At 40.7% G+C, this 18,855-nt stretch overlaps 1 long non-coding RNA gene across 1 annotated transcript in view; it reads right to left on the bottom strand.

Annotated features, from left to right (window-relative positions):
* Positions 1-1,432: 1,432 nt before the first annotated feature.
* Positions 1,433-18,855, bottom strand: part of LOC116653323 (uncharacterized) — an 80,768-nt gene continuing 63,345 nt past the window's right edge. Inside the window, exon 5 of the long non-coding RNA XR_014943107.1 lies at positions 1,433-1,800. This is a non-coding gene — a long non-coding RNA (uncharacterized LOC116653323). The remainder of the gene's footprint in view (positions 1,801-18,855) is intronic.

The raw sequence follows: 18,855 nt of genomic DNA, 5'->3' as shown, positions 1-18,855 counted from the left end.
AGCTTATCAGTGAATAAATCAGCTATTGTGTGAATATGTGGTGGAAGCTGAGGACTGGGCCTGACAGAAGAGGTATGAGAGGGAGAAAAACTATTTTAGTGCATTCATACTATATTATTATTTTTTTTTAATCTTAGGCTTTTTCAGTCTTACTTTTCATTCCATTCCTTTAAGATAAACTCCACCTGGACTGGCTTTACTGAGACACTGTGTATGTACAAATTAAAAACAAAAATATAGCAAGGGTGTAAACTGAAAATGATTCCCTCCTGAAACTTTTCCTCATTTGTAAGAGGATTTCTATTTCCGTGTGGGCTAAATCAGCCTGGCTGCCTACCTCAGAGACCACAACCCAATGGTGACCTTGCCAGTGTTGGTACTCATGATTTTTGAGTGTCTAGTTATTCAAAACCTTCTGCTTAGACTATCTTATTCCCTTTGATGATGACAGAAGTCTGGAAATGCAGCTTAAAGAAAAGTATAAATATAAAACAAAAATACATCGAGGAAGTGATTTTATCTTAGACTACCTACAGGTGAAAATGATCATGACTTGTGAGCCTCTTCAGCAAATACCCTCACGGCATTTTCTATTCCTTTGTACTGTTGATAGGATATATTTCCGCATTCACGAGAGTCTGTCAGTTTTAATAATAAAATTTATCAAGCTCCAGTGTGCATAAAAATGTGTTCTTTAAGTAGCTGAACTACCCGTGTTATGTCTGAATCAAATCCTTAATTTTATTTGTTCAGGGAAGTTGCAATTATTACAGTAGGTTTTAACACAGAAATGTAATCTCTGACATTCTTAACAACTCATGCCTGTGCTGAGTGTTCAGCCCTTTCTCCCTGCTTTTAAAATTTTCATTAATGATTGGTGTATGGTGCTGCCCACAGATCTCATTGCTGGTGCTTGCAAATTCCAAGTTTTGCCTGGGCTAGCTGGCAAGAGGGGCACTCCATACTCGAAGGTGTAGAATACAATAAGAGCTCCCTTTTATCATGCCAATTAATGTTTGACTTGTTTGTCTGTCTGCCATGTGATGAATTAAAAATGCATGATTTAGATGCTGGAGAGTTAGCCATTTTCTAGATATAATTCCCTGGATGCTGCCATTCTTCCAGTTGATCTTTTTGCCCTCTGTGTGTTGGCAGGTACCATATATAGCCTACTGCTCACATCTTTCCCTAACAGATGGCTCTCTTTACTGGTTGGGACCCAATCTGGTGATTCCCTTTAATATGCTTCAGGCAGAAGAATATCCGGGGACAGAGGCAGCTGATTCATTCTCCTAAGCAAAACCAGCTAAGAAGATGAAGTTTTAGTAGATGTGCTCTCCAGATGATGCTATTTCCGTATACTCTATAAATCAGAATATTTGTCAACATCAGTTAAAGTGTAGTTTTCCCAGTAATAAACATTACATGGAGAAACAAATCAGCTTTCATTTATTCTGTCAGAAATGGAAGGAGAGAGCTTCATATTATTTGGTGGATAATCTCTGTGGAGTAAACTAAGCACAATTACATATTTGATTTTAATTAAAACTCTGGGTATCTTTCGACTTTCGTTAGGAAGATGTCCTGGGTATGATTAGCAGAGGCCTGTGCTGAGAAGTTAATTTGACATACAACATATTTTTCATGAGGTAACTGTCGCAGGAAGTTGTTTGTAATAGCTATCTTTCCCAGGCCTGTGGGGGCAACAAAAAGTAATGGCTTATCCTGAAGCAGCAACTTCTCCAGTACGCTGTACATCTGCATAACAGTCCCAGTGGTGCTCACAGTAATGTCATTAAGCTGGAAGAATGAAAGAAAGAAGCAAAAGATACAGATAAAGGTGTTTCATTACCCACTGTACACAGAACAACAATAGAACGCAGTCATAAAATAGTTTCAAGTCACAATAAAAGCAAAAACCACAGAAAATACCTGGGAATGACAAAGGAGTTACAGTTTATGAGCAGCAGGCTGAGTGGAATTGCCAAGTTGGAGGCTTAAGCACAAAAGAGCACTAAGAAATACTGTTTGGTATTGAGGGAGGGAGGCTATTATACCCAAAGCTGGTAATGAGAATGCAGTGAGTTTGTGTCGTTAACTGTTTTCTTTTACAATATTTGACACCAGGATGGCTTAATACTGCGTTGTTTTCTCTTCAAGCTACAGTTTTCCTTCGTGAGAACGTGAGAGCAGAATTCTAATGTGGGTATACACCGGGAAAAAGGGCCTCGCTGCTTGGCTTTGTCTTTTTCAATCTCTTACACTTTAACTGGAAGGTCATTTCATTTATTACACAGAGAAAAAGGGCAGGAGCCAGGCTTAAAGCTTGGTACGTACTCGTATATCAAACTGGCACTTGTTTTGTTCTTCCTTATCTGGGTTAGCCTCCTGCCCTCATCGCTGCTATAGGTGCCTGCATCTGGCTAGAGAGAAGTCAAAATGACCTCATAGAAAGTACTCCCCCTTTGCAACCCTCCAAAGGAGTTAACTTGACTTGGAGTATTGGTGGCAGAATCACTCTGCTGATCCACGAGGCGTTTTATAACCTGTGCAGCTCTTCCTCTGCATGAGAAAACTACCAGGAACGTGTGTTTCATGCAGCAGGTTCACAAAGCAATTTCATCTATTCACAGCTGGCTTATTAAGGGAATCCAGCAAATGGCAGTATCATTGAAGCATTATGTTTCCTGCCCTTTTCCTTTTGAACATAGCTTTGAAAATGTAACCAATATAAGCTGATGGAAACCAATTGCTGGGGTTGATAGCTTGTCATTTATGTTTTCTGAAAGCCAGAGGCTGCTCGCAGTCTCCTCTACTGGGGTCCAAATTGCTCTTTGAGCACCCATGGTTATGAATACCTTGTTCTCCACGGCTGTCTGGGACTGCATGCAGTGCTGAGGCTGTGCTGCTGGCCTGAGCATGTGGGTTGGCAACTCTGTTCTGCTCTCAGCCTGGCCATGGGACAGCCAGAGGGTTACCCTAACCCTAACTTCTGAACAGCAAGTGTGGGCTTTCTCACAGGGGCTTAGCTCAAGGACAGTAAATGTAGGGGACTAAATGCTGTAATAGCTGCATTTTTTGTATGAACTTTCTTGCTGGTGAAGGTTGAACCACTTGGGCATCCTCCTTCTTTTGTCCGGAGTTAGCACAGACAATGCATTTGCCTTGCACTGGCTCCATTGCATGCAGTCACATTTTTGCTAGACAGCATGAAGAAACACAGGTAGAGGTAATCTGTATCCTGTATGAGCCTGCACTATGGACTGGCAGAACAGATAAAAGCAGCTCTAGGATGAGGGAAGAGGGTCAGAGAGCTGGACTGATGTCCCAAGATCAAAGCTGAAGCTCTGAGACAAAAATATTAGCAGAGTCCCTGGCTGCCTGTGACTCATCCCAGGGTCTGTGCCAACAATTGCTGCTGGGGACAACAGCAATTATAGAATTGCTCAAGTGAGAATGTCTGTAGCATTAATAGAGAACCATGGCCAAATATACGAAACTCATAAGTGGGCAGGGATCTCACAACACCTTTTTATTATAACAATAAGCCTTTGAAGACTTTTAAGGCTGCAGATTGAAGGGGAAGCCACTGGCCAACACTCCCACAGTCGAAAATGGCTTCTCCTCTGAGATTTCCACCCATTTTTGTAAAAAAGGAACTAGTTCAATTTAGAGATTGTCATGAAGTGCTGCCTCTCTAATCAGCCCTCTCGCTTCCCACAAGATGCTGTTGAATTGGCTATACACAACCAATGGACTGGAATTAGAGATGTCTTTGCAAAATGGGGTGAGTTTTCGGTATTACCTCACCTCTGCACTAAACACATATGAGGGAGCATTGTCATACCCGTCAGATACAGAGCTTAGCAAAGAAGGAGAAAAATTAGGGAAGGAAAGAAAACTCCAAAGATTATTTAATTGCCACAAACATTTCCAGAGATATGCACATTATACACTTAAATGTATACAATTAAGCTGTGGTTTAGCCACAGTTTGACCTGTACAGCATTGCTAGCTGTCCTTACAGATTGGTTTCACATCTGCCCAAATTCTCAGCCTAGAAGGTTAAATATATAATACCCCATACTGTCGATAATCCATTTTTCCTTCTTTCAGCAATGAGAAGAAGGTGAACATACAGCTAATTAAAATACATTTGTTGAAAAGGTCATGCAGTAAGCTGCAGTTCAGCTGAATAGAAGGATTACGATCCCATTCACCCAATCTGGTGACAAACATACTGAAAATGGAGCCTGAGATACAATTAATCTGTTTTGCTGTCACAGAATGGGAAATGGCTCAAACTTAAGAGTATTCAGGTTCTGAAAAAAAATCCCAATCCTTAGTGTTCCCAACATCCTCTGGTACAGTTGTAATAGGTTTTGCCCATGCTTTTCACTAGGGATTTAAGAAGTCAGCTGCTCCAATTCTATTCAAATCCAGTTTGAGCGTCTTTCACGTTCCTGTAAAAATACCAGTTTACTTTACAGAAGTAATTTGTACAGTGGTAGTCACATATTAGCAACTGCTACCTCCTGGCAAATAACTAAGCAATTAAAATCTATGCTCTGTTTGAAACCACTCATCGTCTCCTTTTTCCTAGGAGAAAACTTACAACAAACAAAGTTATGTGTGCCTACATCTAAATGCTCTACTGCTGATTCTGATCTCAGTTCAGGAGTCTAATATTTGACTTCATCAAAGACAGGAACTGTTTTATGTTTAGATTTCACCAGCCACCAGAGGAATCTAAAGGTACCTTCTCTGCACAAATGCATGAAAAAAGAAGTTGTGAACACCACATTTTTCATGCTACTCACTGTTCAGGGTCAGACATCTCCATAAGGCCATAGACCTGAGAAAATAATGAGAGGAAAATCTAATATCTAGTAAGAGGAAAAAATAAATTCATCAGCCTCTTGCAAAATCCAGAAGATATTTGAAAAGCTACATATCCTGGGGCTCCCTGCTAATGTGCCATCTTCCCATGGCAGTCAGAGAACACCAGGGCTCATGCAGAAACTACAGGAGCTCAACAGCTTGCCTATGAGGTGATGCTGTAGGGTTGCATGACCTATATGATCCTGAGCAATCTTCAGTGTGCCTGCAAAAAAAAGGCACTGTTACCATTTCTACCAGCGAAAGGACTTCTTCCTGTTTGGGAAAGCAGACCATCAGCAAAAATAACAAGGAAGTGAGAATATAGCACCTACTTGATTATACGCAGAGACAGAGATACAAATGGGCATGCAGCTAGCCAGAGACTCTGGGCTTGCTGGTAATAAAATGTAGCTCAAACCAAAATCTATTTATAATTCTTCGGGTTGAATTATGAAGTGTTTAAATTCATTATAAAGCTACAAGGACTAACAGAATAAGGAGTTTCAGAACACCCAAAATAATTCATGAAATGACAGATGGTCAATGACAAAGACTAACAGTTAGGTCCAAATTAAAGCGGACTAAGATCTGTACCCTGCAGTGCCGAACTCTTAGCTGCCTGGTCCTGCTGAGATTCCAGATCTCTCCTGCAACCTAAAAAGTTGTTGGCATAGATATTTTTGCGTATCTTCATCATGAAAGGCAATATCATGTAAAGATATGCCCATCTATCCCCAGAATTTGCAGTAGTACTGAGAAAAACACAAAACTGGTATGAACTACAACACATCTCTACTGCAGCATGTATATAGCAGGTCTAGATCCAACAGAGTGCAATGGAGGCTCAAGTGGCCCTGGAGTGTCCCACGCAAAAACTATACTGTAACTGCAGCACATGTGAGTCAGCATAGCAGCAACATGCTCTCAATTCATGATGCATTCAGCCTGGTCTTCATAGCACCGTAAAACCATGTGTTGAACAGACATTCGCACCAGTGACATGGGCTCAGAAATAACTGGCATGAAGGGCAGGAAACTGTCTTCAGCTAATTGACACACACAGCTAATGACAGCAGTAAGTCCTGTTTCTCAGGCAAAAGTCATTGCCAAGAAATCTCTCTTGAAAAATGAAATCTATACTCTTTTTTTTTTTTAATTTCCCAAGTCTCAGATGGGGTCTCAGTTCTTGAAATCGAGCCCACTTCTGGTGTGAGTAATCCTTATTCACACCTTCTTACTCCCTGTGTAACAACAAGCAAGGCAGCTGTAGGGTAGCTTGTGAAAGAATGCTGAGTAGACCATCTCCTGCATGTGTGCTACCATATAAAAATATTGCAAGACAGGAGCAGAATGAGAGATACTCAAAGAGAAAAGTCAAATGTAATAAAAATCCTATAGCTTATGAAAAGGATACTTGGCTGTGGGAAGAGAGGCCTGGGCTCCTCCACTGCTGAATGCAGCAATCCCAGTACAAGGACCAAGTCTCTACCAGTACAGTCTATCATATAAATTCTACTGCATCATCTTTGAACTTGTTTAAAGCACACTGACACAGAGGCACCTAAGCAATTGCATCAGAGCAGTCCTGAGAGTGAAAATTAGAGGACATGGGAGGGCCCTTCAGGAAGAAAGGAACTGAGCGGGTGACCACTGGGAAGACAAAGAGAGTAACTACCAGAGAAGGTAAAGGGAAGGAGGAAGCAGTTGTTTTCAGAGGCAGCTTTGGACTCCCCAGGATCTCACATGGACTCTGAAGACTTGTCAGAGGGAAAGTCTGCTTTTAGGCTGGGAATGGATTGCTCAGCTCTTTTAAAGCTGGGTGAAGTTGATAGGAATCCAACTGAATCTTTAGGCATTTTCATAGCTAAATTAATAAAGTAATTGACTAATGCCAGCAGTATACCCAAAGGCTGGTTTCTTTTTTGGATTATCAACTGTCTGAGAAAATACGAGTTCTGACAGGAGACTTTGGAGACTACAGCTTGGATTTCTTACTCTCTCTCTCTCATACTCTTTAGTGGCTAATAAGGATTAAGCTTATGCTACAAGCTTTCTCTTAGCAGGTATCCTGATTAAAGTCTTTTTCCTCTACACAACTGTTTATTTTCACCGAATGTGTGGAACTTAATATATTTAAGGGTGTCGTTCTGCTTTCAAATCTAGTTGAAACCAAATAATGAAGAAGATCTGTAGGTTAAAAAAAAGAAAGAAAGACAGGTACTGGATGATCACATCAGTTTTATTTCTTTCCCTGAGAAACTAAGTGAAAATCCCCAGTCGCTATACAGCTTAGATCCTTTGAGACATAAGTTGCAACTGAAGGAGAGTTTTCAAAGGTATCTTTTGGAATCAGATGCTTAAGTTTGATTAAGTCCCACCAGAAGATCTATTTCTGGGAGATTTTTCTTCATTAAAAGCGGAACAAAACAAAACTAACAAGTACTCCAGAGGAATGGACTCATTTGTTTTCTTCCCGTATTGAAGAGAAATCTTTTTCTTTCTTTCGACCCACATGACCCTGCATAGTGTTAGCTGTACTAATTGTAAACAAAAGTCACACTGTCAAAATAAAAGGGAGATGAATTAACAACAATAGAGTTCATTAAAGCTTGTTAATCTTTAAGAGGATAGGTGCAGTGTAATTGGACGAAAGGCTAAGAACTATGTGGATGAAGCATTTCAAGGGAATACATTTCACTTCAAATGACAAAATATAATTAAAAATGAGCAGTTGAATCATCTGCCAAAAGCAGTTACAGATGTATTTTTGTTGTTGTTGTTTTTATTATTATTTTAAAATTTTAAATACATCAGTGTTCTTTTGCCAGCTTTCCCAGGCTGTCTGACCTGCTGCATACTACTCTGGTTTTAGCTGCAGGCTCCACTGGGCTGGTTCTAATGGCTCCAGGGAAGACTCTACCCCTCACCATCCTCCCTCTCTTTCCTCATATATATATTTTTTTAATCTCACCTTATGTGTTTACCTACCAGGTCATTCTCATAACATTTTCTGCAGCTTTTCTTTTTCTCATCGACCCCTACTTTACTTCCTCAGAAAAGCTGGTAGTCAATTTGACAGCCAACCACAAAAAACTATTATTTGCTAGTGCCTTTCTCCTCTCTGTAAGCCAGGCATCCAGGGACCTGCAACCTTCTGCCCTTGTTTCAGTCTCTGGGATCCCTCTACATCAGATGTTTCAGCCTTTTCTTTTGGACTCTCTGTTCTTACTCTCTGCCCATAGCCCTCATCTCCACTGCAGCCATAATATCAAATGTTGATTCTTATTCCCCCTCCTATCTGAGATGCCCAAACTTCTTCTAGAAGCATGTTTTATGGTTTGAATATCTTCTCTCTTCTTCTACTCACAGAAGTCCCATGGTTATGGTTCAGGTCTTCTCAGCCAGTGAAATGCTCCATTCTCTGGACACCCTCTGCTATCACTTCAGCGCCAGACTAGTCTATCAGCCTGTATTTTAGGAAATCTGGGAAGTGTTTGCTTAGTGCAGTAGCATCTGCACCTACAGCATACACTCACCACAAGGATTTTGCTCGTCTCCCTTTGCATTATTGCGTGCTATCTCATCTCTCAGTTTAATGCTGCTTCTTCTGGTACTGCCTATCTCAACTAGACAGTCAACTCCTTGAATCACAAGCTTTTATGTATAAGCTATCTAAACAGCACACATACACTTAAGGTGTCTCTTCCTTCAAACATAAGCACATATTTTACTCTCAAGTCAAAATAGGTGCTTTCCAGAGAGGAGAGACAGGTCTAAATAGCAGCATACTGTGGTGGTTGTTTTTTTTTCTTCCCATGTCATCACTTCTGGGTGCTTGCAGTCAAATTCCTGAGTGCTGATTTGAAAACAAAACTGTGTGCTTACACACTTACACAGTTGTCTTAAAATACATGAAGAGAGGTTTGAGCAGTTATTGTCAGGTGCCTGAGGGTACTCTCAGCTCTGCCTGTCCCTGTCTGGACCCCCAGAGTTCCCCCAGGTGCCCACAGCATCATGTCACTCCTACACCAGTGAGGCCACAGCAGGACCAGGTCTCAGCTCCCCACAGCCCTACCATGCCCCCCCATGTTCCAGCCTGGTGTCAGTCAGGCCCCATTCACAGGGAGATGTATGGCTCTGGGCCTGCCCTGGTGCCCTTGATGCCCTAAGTATCCTCAGTGCCCTGCTCCTGGCTGGGGAATGGGATAGCTCCTGGCTGCCATGCCAGGCAGGCCCATGGGGAACTCTGGGGCTGGGACTGCTGGCACAGCAGGGCCCTGACAGTTCTATTCAAGGGTCTGGAATGTTCTGCAAACTTTCAAAGATGAAATAGCAGGATTGGTATCCACAGTAAGCGTTGCACCTGGGTTCCCTGCATGCCTGAGGCCACACTGAAATGATCAGGATCCGATTTTCACACATTCAGATAAAATACAAAGTATTTATACTTTTTCTGTAGGGATACACACCTTTTTTGTAACAGGCTTGTGCCAAATAAAGAACCCTACCCACCCCATCCTATGTCTTCTGGCATCTCATATTTTCCCTGCTTCTGGGCTGACCATGCTGGTCAAGGCTGCATCAGTCTGAATCTCCTGAAATGTCAGCTACTCCCCTCTTCACACCAATATCACATGACAACTCCTGTGTTCGACTAGATGCTGAATGCTGATTTCCTCGAGTGTAAATAATAATCCCAGAGGAATCACTTGATAAGCAATGTATTGTGAAACTGCTATTCTATTAAAAACCTCTGTTCCCACAGCTGTCAGCAAATGAGTTTTCTGTCATTTTTTACAGGAGTTACCTATTACAAAGCACCTGCAGGTCTACAGGCAGCATTTGAAGCGTGCCCCTTTGACCAGCGGCAGCAAAAAGATTGTCTCTGCAAATCAACTAAATGTCAACTGCTCTACTAGCATACAGTTTCTGGGAGAGGCACAAACCTAATTTTTCACCCTACCAAGGCAACAAGCTTTTTGTTTTCTACCTCTCAACTCGGAGCAGCCAGAAAAGTGCTGGGAGCCACGTGAGCAGCTCAGATCCTCAGGGCTTGGTTAGCTGAGCATCAACCCACCCTTTTTGCATGCCAGTGGCAATGCTTTTTCTTATCTTCTCACAGAACCTTTTTTGTGATGGATTTCAGCCTCAACCCATGCTGGGATAGTTGAGATAATCTCTCCATGTAAATGTACCAGTAGACTCCTAAGACATTCAGTGCTGGAAACAAATGGACATCCTCTATGCCTGATCTTATCTTCCACTTCAGACAAAATAGATGATATGGACAGCATCTCCAGAGTGAAAAGAGAGCATCTGCTAAAAACTTACAATTCCATTAGATACTCTGGAAAACCTCAGACACTAAATAGCTGGGACCAGCTGTGCACTGTTGTGTTATCTTCTGACTGCTTCCATCATATGTGTGGACATGGCTGGCTGTGAAGTTAGCTGGGATAGGAAAATGAAAGAGAATCATAAATATGACTAAAGGAAAAAGTCTACAGAAATTGCTTGAAATATTTTAGTAATGGGTTTGTTTGCTTGTATCATGTCCCAGACTCCTCTCACTTAATAACTATTCAGCAGCAATTCTTAATTTTGGAGATGGGGAATGGCTTGATTATGTGCAAGTAAAATCTCTAACATCCTGTACATGCTATATAAATAATACATAGTGCTACTAATGATATGGTAATACTATTTACAATTCCACAATTATCATTTTAATCCTGGCCAAAAAGGCAGACAGAAGCCTCATCAGTACTAAATGAAAAACACCATTAAAAATAAAATAAAAATGAATAAACAAAAAAGCATAATATTCTCCTTCCTGATCTATCTGCATCTCTCACATCTCATCCATGAGCAAGCTCAGAATTAGAGTGTGAAATGACAGAAAGAAAGACTTAACATGAAGATTTAATGGGTTAACATAAAAAAATATAGGACAAGAATACTACATTAACATAGAATAGTCCAGTTTGAAGGAACCTACAGAGATCCAGCAATTCTACTTGCCAGAATACTTCAGGGCTAACTAAAAGATAAAGTGTATTATTATTAAGGGCTATATGTAAATGATTCTTGAACACTGACTGGCACGAGGCCTCGTTAAGAAGCTTGTTCCAGTGTTTGACCACATTTTTTTTTACTACAGTAAATTTTTTTTTCCTAGTAGTCAGTCTGAACCACTCCCTTGATGCAGCTTTGTGCCCTTTCCATGTGTCCTATTATTGATAACCAGGTAGAAGAGATCAGCATCTCCCAATCCATTTCTGCTCCTCAGGAAGTAATAGAGAGCAATGAAGTCAGCCTTTAGTTTCCTTTTCTACAAAGTAGACTTAACAAAGTGTCCTCAGACTCTCCTCACAGGATGTCTCCAGAGTTTTTACTAGCTTTGTTGCCCCCTTCTGGATGCTTTCAAGTGTCTTAATATCCTTTCTATATTGTGGAGGCGGGGACAGCATACACTACTCAAGGTGACGCTGCACCAGTGTTAAATATGGTGGCAGAATCACCTCTTTTAATTGGCTGGCTATTCTGTGATTAATGCATCCCAGTATGTGGTTTGCCTTCTTGGTTCCCAGGCACACCATGGGCTGATGTTGAGCCTGCTGTTGACCAGCACATCCAGATCCTTTTCTGTAGAGCTGATTTCCAACCACTTATCTCCTGTTTGGAACCTATGTCTAGTATTTATCTGCCCCAGCTCCAGGTTATCTGGATCTCAATGCAAAGTTTCTCACCCCTCCAGAGGGTCAGCAGTACCTCCCAGTTTAGTATAATCAGAAACTTGCTAAAGATACATTTCATAGCTGCATCCAGATCATTGATAAAAATGTTGAACAGAACCAGTCCTACAGCTGAGGCCTAGGGACCACCACTAGTGACTGGCTGCTGCTGTATCAGTCAAGGCAAAATCATTGGTTCAGTAACACTTATACGGTCAGTTTGGGCCATCTTCCAGATGAGGTATATTTAATAGTAGAAAGAAAGATTATGACTGCAGGTTAATTGCATAACTACAAGTGTATGCGGTTATTTAAATAACACTGCTGTGAACACAGAACTGCTTGCCCACTATCACAGTGTTTTAATATGCTTTCTTGCAGCGTGAATTATGATTAATGAATTTCTAGGTGAATGAATTACAATATTGTGATTAAATGTAATACATTAAAATGTCTCTGCTGGCATCACTGTATTAGAAAGGTGACTCTAGTTTTGAGTATATGAGGGCTTCTAAAACATGTTTAAGCTACCACATATGTGATAGTTTTGGAAAACTGCAAGGGGTGCTTTCAGATAAAACTTGTTAATAAAACATGTAATTAATTGGGAAGAAACTATACTATCATTTTAGAGCTTATGAAACATGACTTCTGGCATGGATACATTCTGTCTTTGGGTACTTAATGAAGAATTTGTTTAATTTGTTTTATCTTTTCTTCAAGTGCTACCTTGATGTAGTAAAACAAACCCACCTTGTAACACAGATTTCATGTGCCATGAACCTCTACTGCTGTCACATACCTAAGGTTTGCTTTTCCTCATGAAAGCAGAGAGTTTATCATCATCCCTAGCATGTTGAGAAAATGTCTCATGTTAAGGGGCTTATCATTAAGTCCAGCAACAAATCTAACTCTTCTCAGTCACAATTAAAAATTGAAGTATTAACTATCAATAATACATAAAGAAATATATTCACTTCAATACTTAATGGTTTTGTAAAGAAAATATTTTTTTCTCTGAAGCCATGAAGGTTTTTTTTTGCGCCAGTTTCATTGAAAAGATTAGCATTCACCATGTTTTCCTGATTAGAAGTATGTAAAGAAAACAAATACATCCTGATTTTGTTATGATTTATCATTCTGTCTGATGAAAAGAACAGGAATGGCATTTTCCTTTGGCTTCTTGTATTGCATGTGTTTTATTTTGGTGAACTAAGCTGAAGTAACTACTCCTGCTCAAGGAAAGTCTAATAAAGAAATTATTCTGTTTGCAGAAGATTTATATCTCAAAAGATGTGCTATGTTGCAAGTACATTGGGTGAAGTACATTCGCCCTAAATATTGCATTCTAGTCTTAAAAGTCAGAAAGATGTAACCCCTCCACAATATATTGACGAAAAAACTGCACTAAATTGTTTGTGCCACCTTCAATTCCCCAAACAGTGGCCCTTTAATATTTCTTCTAATAGGAATCATAGATCCAGGCTGCAGCATACTAATGAATCTAAGCCTACCAATTACATTTTGCTCTCCATTTCAGATTAAATGACTGTCTGTCTAGGCACTCATGCAGCCCACCCCCTCCCCACACCACGGTGGCCTGGTTTTCAAAAATAGAAATAATAACAATAATAATGTACTGTATCTTTCCAGTTAGCTACAACTCTATGTGCTTTGTTAGGCTAATGATAAAAAAAAATGCCTGAATCTCAATTTTATGGTAGCTGCTTCATGAGGATAATCAACTTGCCATGCATCCCTGATGCTTTGCGCAGCAGAACAGAGAGACAGAGAAAGCTTTAAAGAGTCAGAAAAAGTAAAGTGCATATAGAATAGGAAAATAACCCACAGATTAAACAGCAGAAGAGAGTTGATTGGTAAAAACAGTAGTGCTGCTTGGAATTTTATACATGATTTTCTCCCCCTCCCACAGATCCCTCTTTTCATTAATTTCCATTTAAAGAAGTTCCCTTATAACTTTCTGGCATCTCTTTGCTTCATGAGTTGGGACCAGAAGACAGCTGGGATATATGCTGTCTGTCCTCCATTCAACCTAGCTGCCATAGGGGCAGTGTGGGGTGGTCAGCTTCTTTGAGCTCATGCTCTGTACGCCTCTGAAAGCAAGCACCTCTCATACTTTGTCCTCCACTTCTGAAAGTCTGGACCCCACCTTGGCTATCAGCACTGTACTTGGTATTTTATTAATTGTGAAAAACCATAACTAAACCAACCTGTGACTTTCAAAATGGAAAAATAAATTTTGCTGTCAGTAGAAAAAATACCCCTTCTGGTCACCACATGTCCCATTCTCTTGAGCGTCCATGCAGAGATGGAGAGTAAACAAGCAACTGTAGGTTATTTCCGTGAACCAGAGTCAGGAGTTATGCAAACATGCAGTAGGGAGGGTTTGATAGAGTCTTGTAGGAATCTCTATCAGCCTGCCTGCCTGCCTGCAGCAACCCTATTCCTGGAATTTTAGAGGATGCGGAACAGTTTCAAGGGCTCTGGTGCACCTGTCTTCACAGGGTCAGTCTTGCTTTTTGAGTCTCCTAACTCCCATCTTACAAGTGGTAACAGGAAACTTGTTTTGGGTTGACAGCTTCACTGTTGGCCCATGGACAGTGTTTTATTTAGCAACTTTGTGTGCATTTGATGGCCACTGGTGATCTTGCACAGCCAGGGACCAGGGGGAACATTATGAGCAGAGAAATATTCCCACTGCTTGGAGACAGCTCCACCTACTTATACGGACAGCAGAGGGTCCATTCTGGGGAACTTCTTACCTCTAAATGCCTTGGCCTTGCAGTGCCCTTGTTTCATTTGCAAATTCCTATTCACTGTCATTTAATGAATTTCTCTTTAGCAGAACATGCATTTCCCTTCCTCCCTTCTTCCTCTGTCTCACCACAGGTAGGCTCCTGCCCTCCATCAAACTCCTTAGCTCAGCTTTCAAATCAAGAGGAAAACGACTTCTCTTTAGCTGGGTAGGTCATGCATGAAGGGAGGAAAATGGAATACTGACAATAGGTTGGCATTCTGCTTGAAGAGTGGTTGCAGCAGCCCTCAAATTGGCTGAAATTAATGAAGGAGGATGGCTGACCTATACTTGCATAGCCATTCCTGCATTGCTAAATGATGATGATAAGAGGTGAAAAACTTACTGCCTAAACCGTGCATCTCTCACCTTATCTTGTGTCTTGAAAACACTGAAAGACTGGAGGAGAAGGGAGCTTGGTCTGATTCTCATCTCACTTCCAGTGCTGACCATATGCTCCCAAACTCCGTGCTGGCTGTTGTACGGATATGTTATCTGGGCAGAAAGGGAAAGGTACCCAGTTTCATCACCGTCTAACTCATGAGGCCAGTCCATTTGGAGGGCCTCTGGGAGATCTTCTACTGTAGATGTTTCAGTTCTGATTGTCTTCTCTTCACTGACGCCAGAATGACAGCAGAATTCACCTGACAGACACATAGGAGAATGCACAGTAACACCATTGAAATTATTGGCAGAACTCCACATCTGGGAGCCATAGTTAAGCTTTTAGAGAAATGACTTCTAGGTTACAAGCCCCAAAATGACTCCCACTGGTTTTGAATCAAGCACACATACTGCAAGTGAACTGAGTGAGTTAAACTACACTGGGGATGCTAATTTTGCCTGGTAGGTACAACTGAAGAACAAATAAACAAACAATCATAAAAAATACAAATACTCTATCTGTCCCTTCAGAGTTCAACTACAGAAACTGCTGAACTGGCACAACTAGAGACACAGAAAGACCTCTCATGGGAGGAGAAGGGATGGAGATTCGTGGTTTGCACTGGGAGTTTTCTAGGGCAGATAGATGGCTGCCAGAGTATATCTCCGCTCCACTGGGGATGATTGCCTTTGACAGTTCTCCACCCACTTTTTCCATCCTCCCCTCCATCCAGGTTGCCAAAATATTGAATGAGGTATTTTGGCACTTATAGAGGCAAGATCAGGAGGTCTTCGAAAGAATGAGCAAAAGAAAAAGGGATCAACCTTTTTGAAAGTGATCACTGATACTCAGGCCCCCATCTAACAATCCTAATCTGAACTTTATTGGACAGCCTTGTTGAAAAACCCCTAAGGGGAAGTTCTGCTTTTACATTATAAATGCAAAGAGACATCATGGCCAGTTGCATTTTGTCTCTGTCTGCAGTGGGACCAGGATTTCATTTACTGAGTCTGTTTAATTGGTATTTAACATACTTAGACACATTTTATTCCCCTCAGATCTATTACTGTCAACTTCCAGTCAGGAATACAACACCAACTGCAGCCTTCAAGATGGTTAATTCTACTACAGAAATAATTTTACTCCCTGGTAAAGTCTTACTCAGCTGCATCAATAACCTATCTGCAGGAAGCAACATTTGCCAAGAAAGGTTAATTGACAATCACAGGGCCTGACGTACACGGGAAGGTGAGATACCTAAACATGACTGACTGGGCAGGCTCAGCACCAAGTAGGAGTGGGAGGATACATGAACCATCCAGAACTATCTGAAATACCTGAGTGCTAAGATTAGAAAGGTGTTGATTAAAGTAATATCAGAGGTAAAAGCAGGAGCAACAGGAGGATCATCTTTTCAGAAATGATACATTCATAGCTAAATATAAAACCAGGCTTTGATAATGAAATTTGCTGTATACAAGAACAGTTTTTCACAGTAAGCCATTAAGCCCTGACTCCTGAGACCTTAAACCCATACTCAGAAAGTACCTTATAACACAGGGACAAAACTGCCACAGCCTCCAGAATGGAAAAGATGACCTAATATATCTCTTTCTTCCATAATTTCTATAATTCTCTGAGCTTTCATATTTTCAAGATAAAATTCATTTCTGGTCATCTAATGCTGCCACTGCCTGTTGTCTTGAAAAAGTAGAAAGTTCTCCCCCAAAAGTTTCAGTTACCCTTTATTGCAGTCTTTCGTCACTGTCACATCATCGTCTTCAGGCTATCTGCACCAGAAAAAAGTGTTTAGGCTTTAAGATTAATAACAAGTTTATTGGAAGGGGTGAAAATGCAATAGGATGCATGATTTTTAGCCTCTAGCTGTTAATGCAGTGTCTTACACACTTTGGGACTCTTTGCTTATGGAAAACAGGAATGCTGTCTCTGCTGGTATTGGAAATGTGGCATGTTCACAGTGCTCTGCTTTCAGATGACAAGTAATTGTTGACTAGCTGCTATTAATAAACAAAGAAACTGTGGCTCTGAGTGTAGCACTGCCTTCAGAGAAGGACATTTTTTCCTGTTTACCTAATCTAGTACATCTTTTTTAGCATCCCTGAAATGCAGTGTGCCATTTTTGAAGCAAATTAAGGATATATAGAGTAGAACAGTAAAATAAACAATGAAAATGGAAAGGAAATCTTAAAGATTTTTAAATCGTAAAGAAGGAAGAGTTTGTTATATCCATGCAAAAACAAAACAAAACAAACAAAACCAAAAACAAACCCAGGAGAAAACACAACTGGCTTTGGAAGAAAACTGCTCTGTCCATAGCAAAGGACTTATTCTCCCCTACCACTTACTACGAATTACACTTTCAGAGAGAAATCAGAATTCCAACAGAACTCAGTGTGGCTAGAAAGGTGACACGAAGGAGACTTGGACAAATAATTGCAAATAAATATATACTCTGATTATTTCCTGCCCCACCTCTCCTTCCTCCTCTTTTCCTGGTGACAACAAATCTTCCTGATATCTATCTTTTTCCTCATTCTTGTGTATTGCGTGCTAAGTAGTTAGTCCAAATTTCATGGAGTGAAATTTGTTCTGTTGGGAAATAATTGCTCAGCTGGGGGTGAGGAAGGAGAATGTTTTATTGCACATCTTGGAAGAGGATGTGTTCGGATCATTAAGCTGTTCTTTTCTCTCTGGATAATATCAGATCAGAGGGCACTGGAGACATGACAGCAATAGGAATAAAAGATAGATGGACTTATACACTGATAAGATGGATAGACAGATATGGCAGATGCTGATAACAGGGTTTTAATATATGGAGTAGAAGAGATTGTAAAAACTGCAGTCTTCCTTTGGCCATATCTAGAAAATCTTTTCTGAAATGTTACCCTTGGTGTTAAGAATTCTGTAAAAGCATTGAAGTGATCTGATGTATATTAATTAAAATAACTACTATAGATTGCTCCGAAAGTATTGCCTTCTATTTATTTCCACAGAAACTACAACAAAGAGCACAATAACACTATCTGACAGAGCAAATTCTCAGCTACAAAACACTGTTTCACAACAGTGCCACAACCATTAGCTGTGTATTTTTGCCAGCAATGACCAAGAGCCTGCTTGCTATGCTCCTAACAATCTGCAGCAGCAGAGGTGACCCACTGTCAGTGTTGCCACTGCTGAAATGCATCACCCACTGCCTCACTGTGCTCACTTCCATTGCATGGTCTGCATAAGCATTCAGCAAGTGTAGATGAATATCAATGGCTGCCATTATTTCCACATGGAGGTATTCAGTCACACACCCTTGTTTCATCTGCACTTCCATGTCGGATGTCATTCTGTCAGACTGCCCCTCTGCTGCCATCTGCCACGCAGCAACAAAATGTAATGGATTACTGGGGGAAAGTTCAATCTCTACTGTGATACCACCTGCATCCACCTCTGGCTTCATGGGCCAACATAATAAAATAGGAGGCATGAATTCTGGAGCAGCCCTCGTATAAAGAAGCTACCAGCCTTTAAAGGGAAAAAATGGAAAGATTTCAATGAGTAGAAAATCATGGGACAACAGAATTAATTTCAGAAATAATATCCCTAACTAATATGGACACTTTCTCAAAGGAATCTCCGGAGAAGAAACTTCTCACTGAAATAAACAGCAATCTTGTATCTAGTCCCTCTAACTGATTACATCATCTGCTATATTTAGAATACCTCCAGAGTAACCATGGAAACTGCTTTTGCTAAAACTCACATTATTCCATTCAACATTGGTTGACACTATAGGAATACTTCAGGAAGCTCACTAAACAATTAATGTATAACCATTATATGCCTGTATATATAGTTACGTGGTTTTTGTCTTTTCTTGAAGTACATATTATGCATACTCGGAGCTGTCAGATTTCTGACAAAGACTACAAAGAGCCAGATGCATAGCAATGGAGTGAGCATACAAGACTACAGGAGAATTCAGAGTACATCCTCTGTACTTTGTTTTCAGCCCAGCTGCCTAA

Source organism: Coturnix japonica, chromosome 1 (genome assembly GCF_054131305.1).
Source record: "Coturnix japonica strain WE chromosome 1, WE-NBRP24, whole genome shotgun sequence".
Lineage (NCBI taxonomy): Eukaryota > Metazoa > Chordata > Aves > Galliformes > Phasianidae > Coturnix > Coturnix japonica.
The sequence above is the reverse complement of the archived record's forward strand: the minus strand, read 5'-3'. Positions and strand labels throughout refer to the sequence as shown.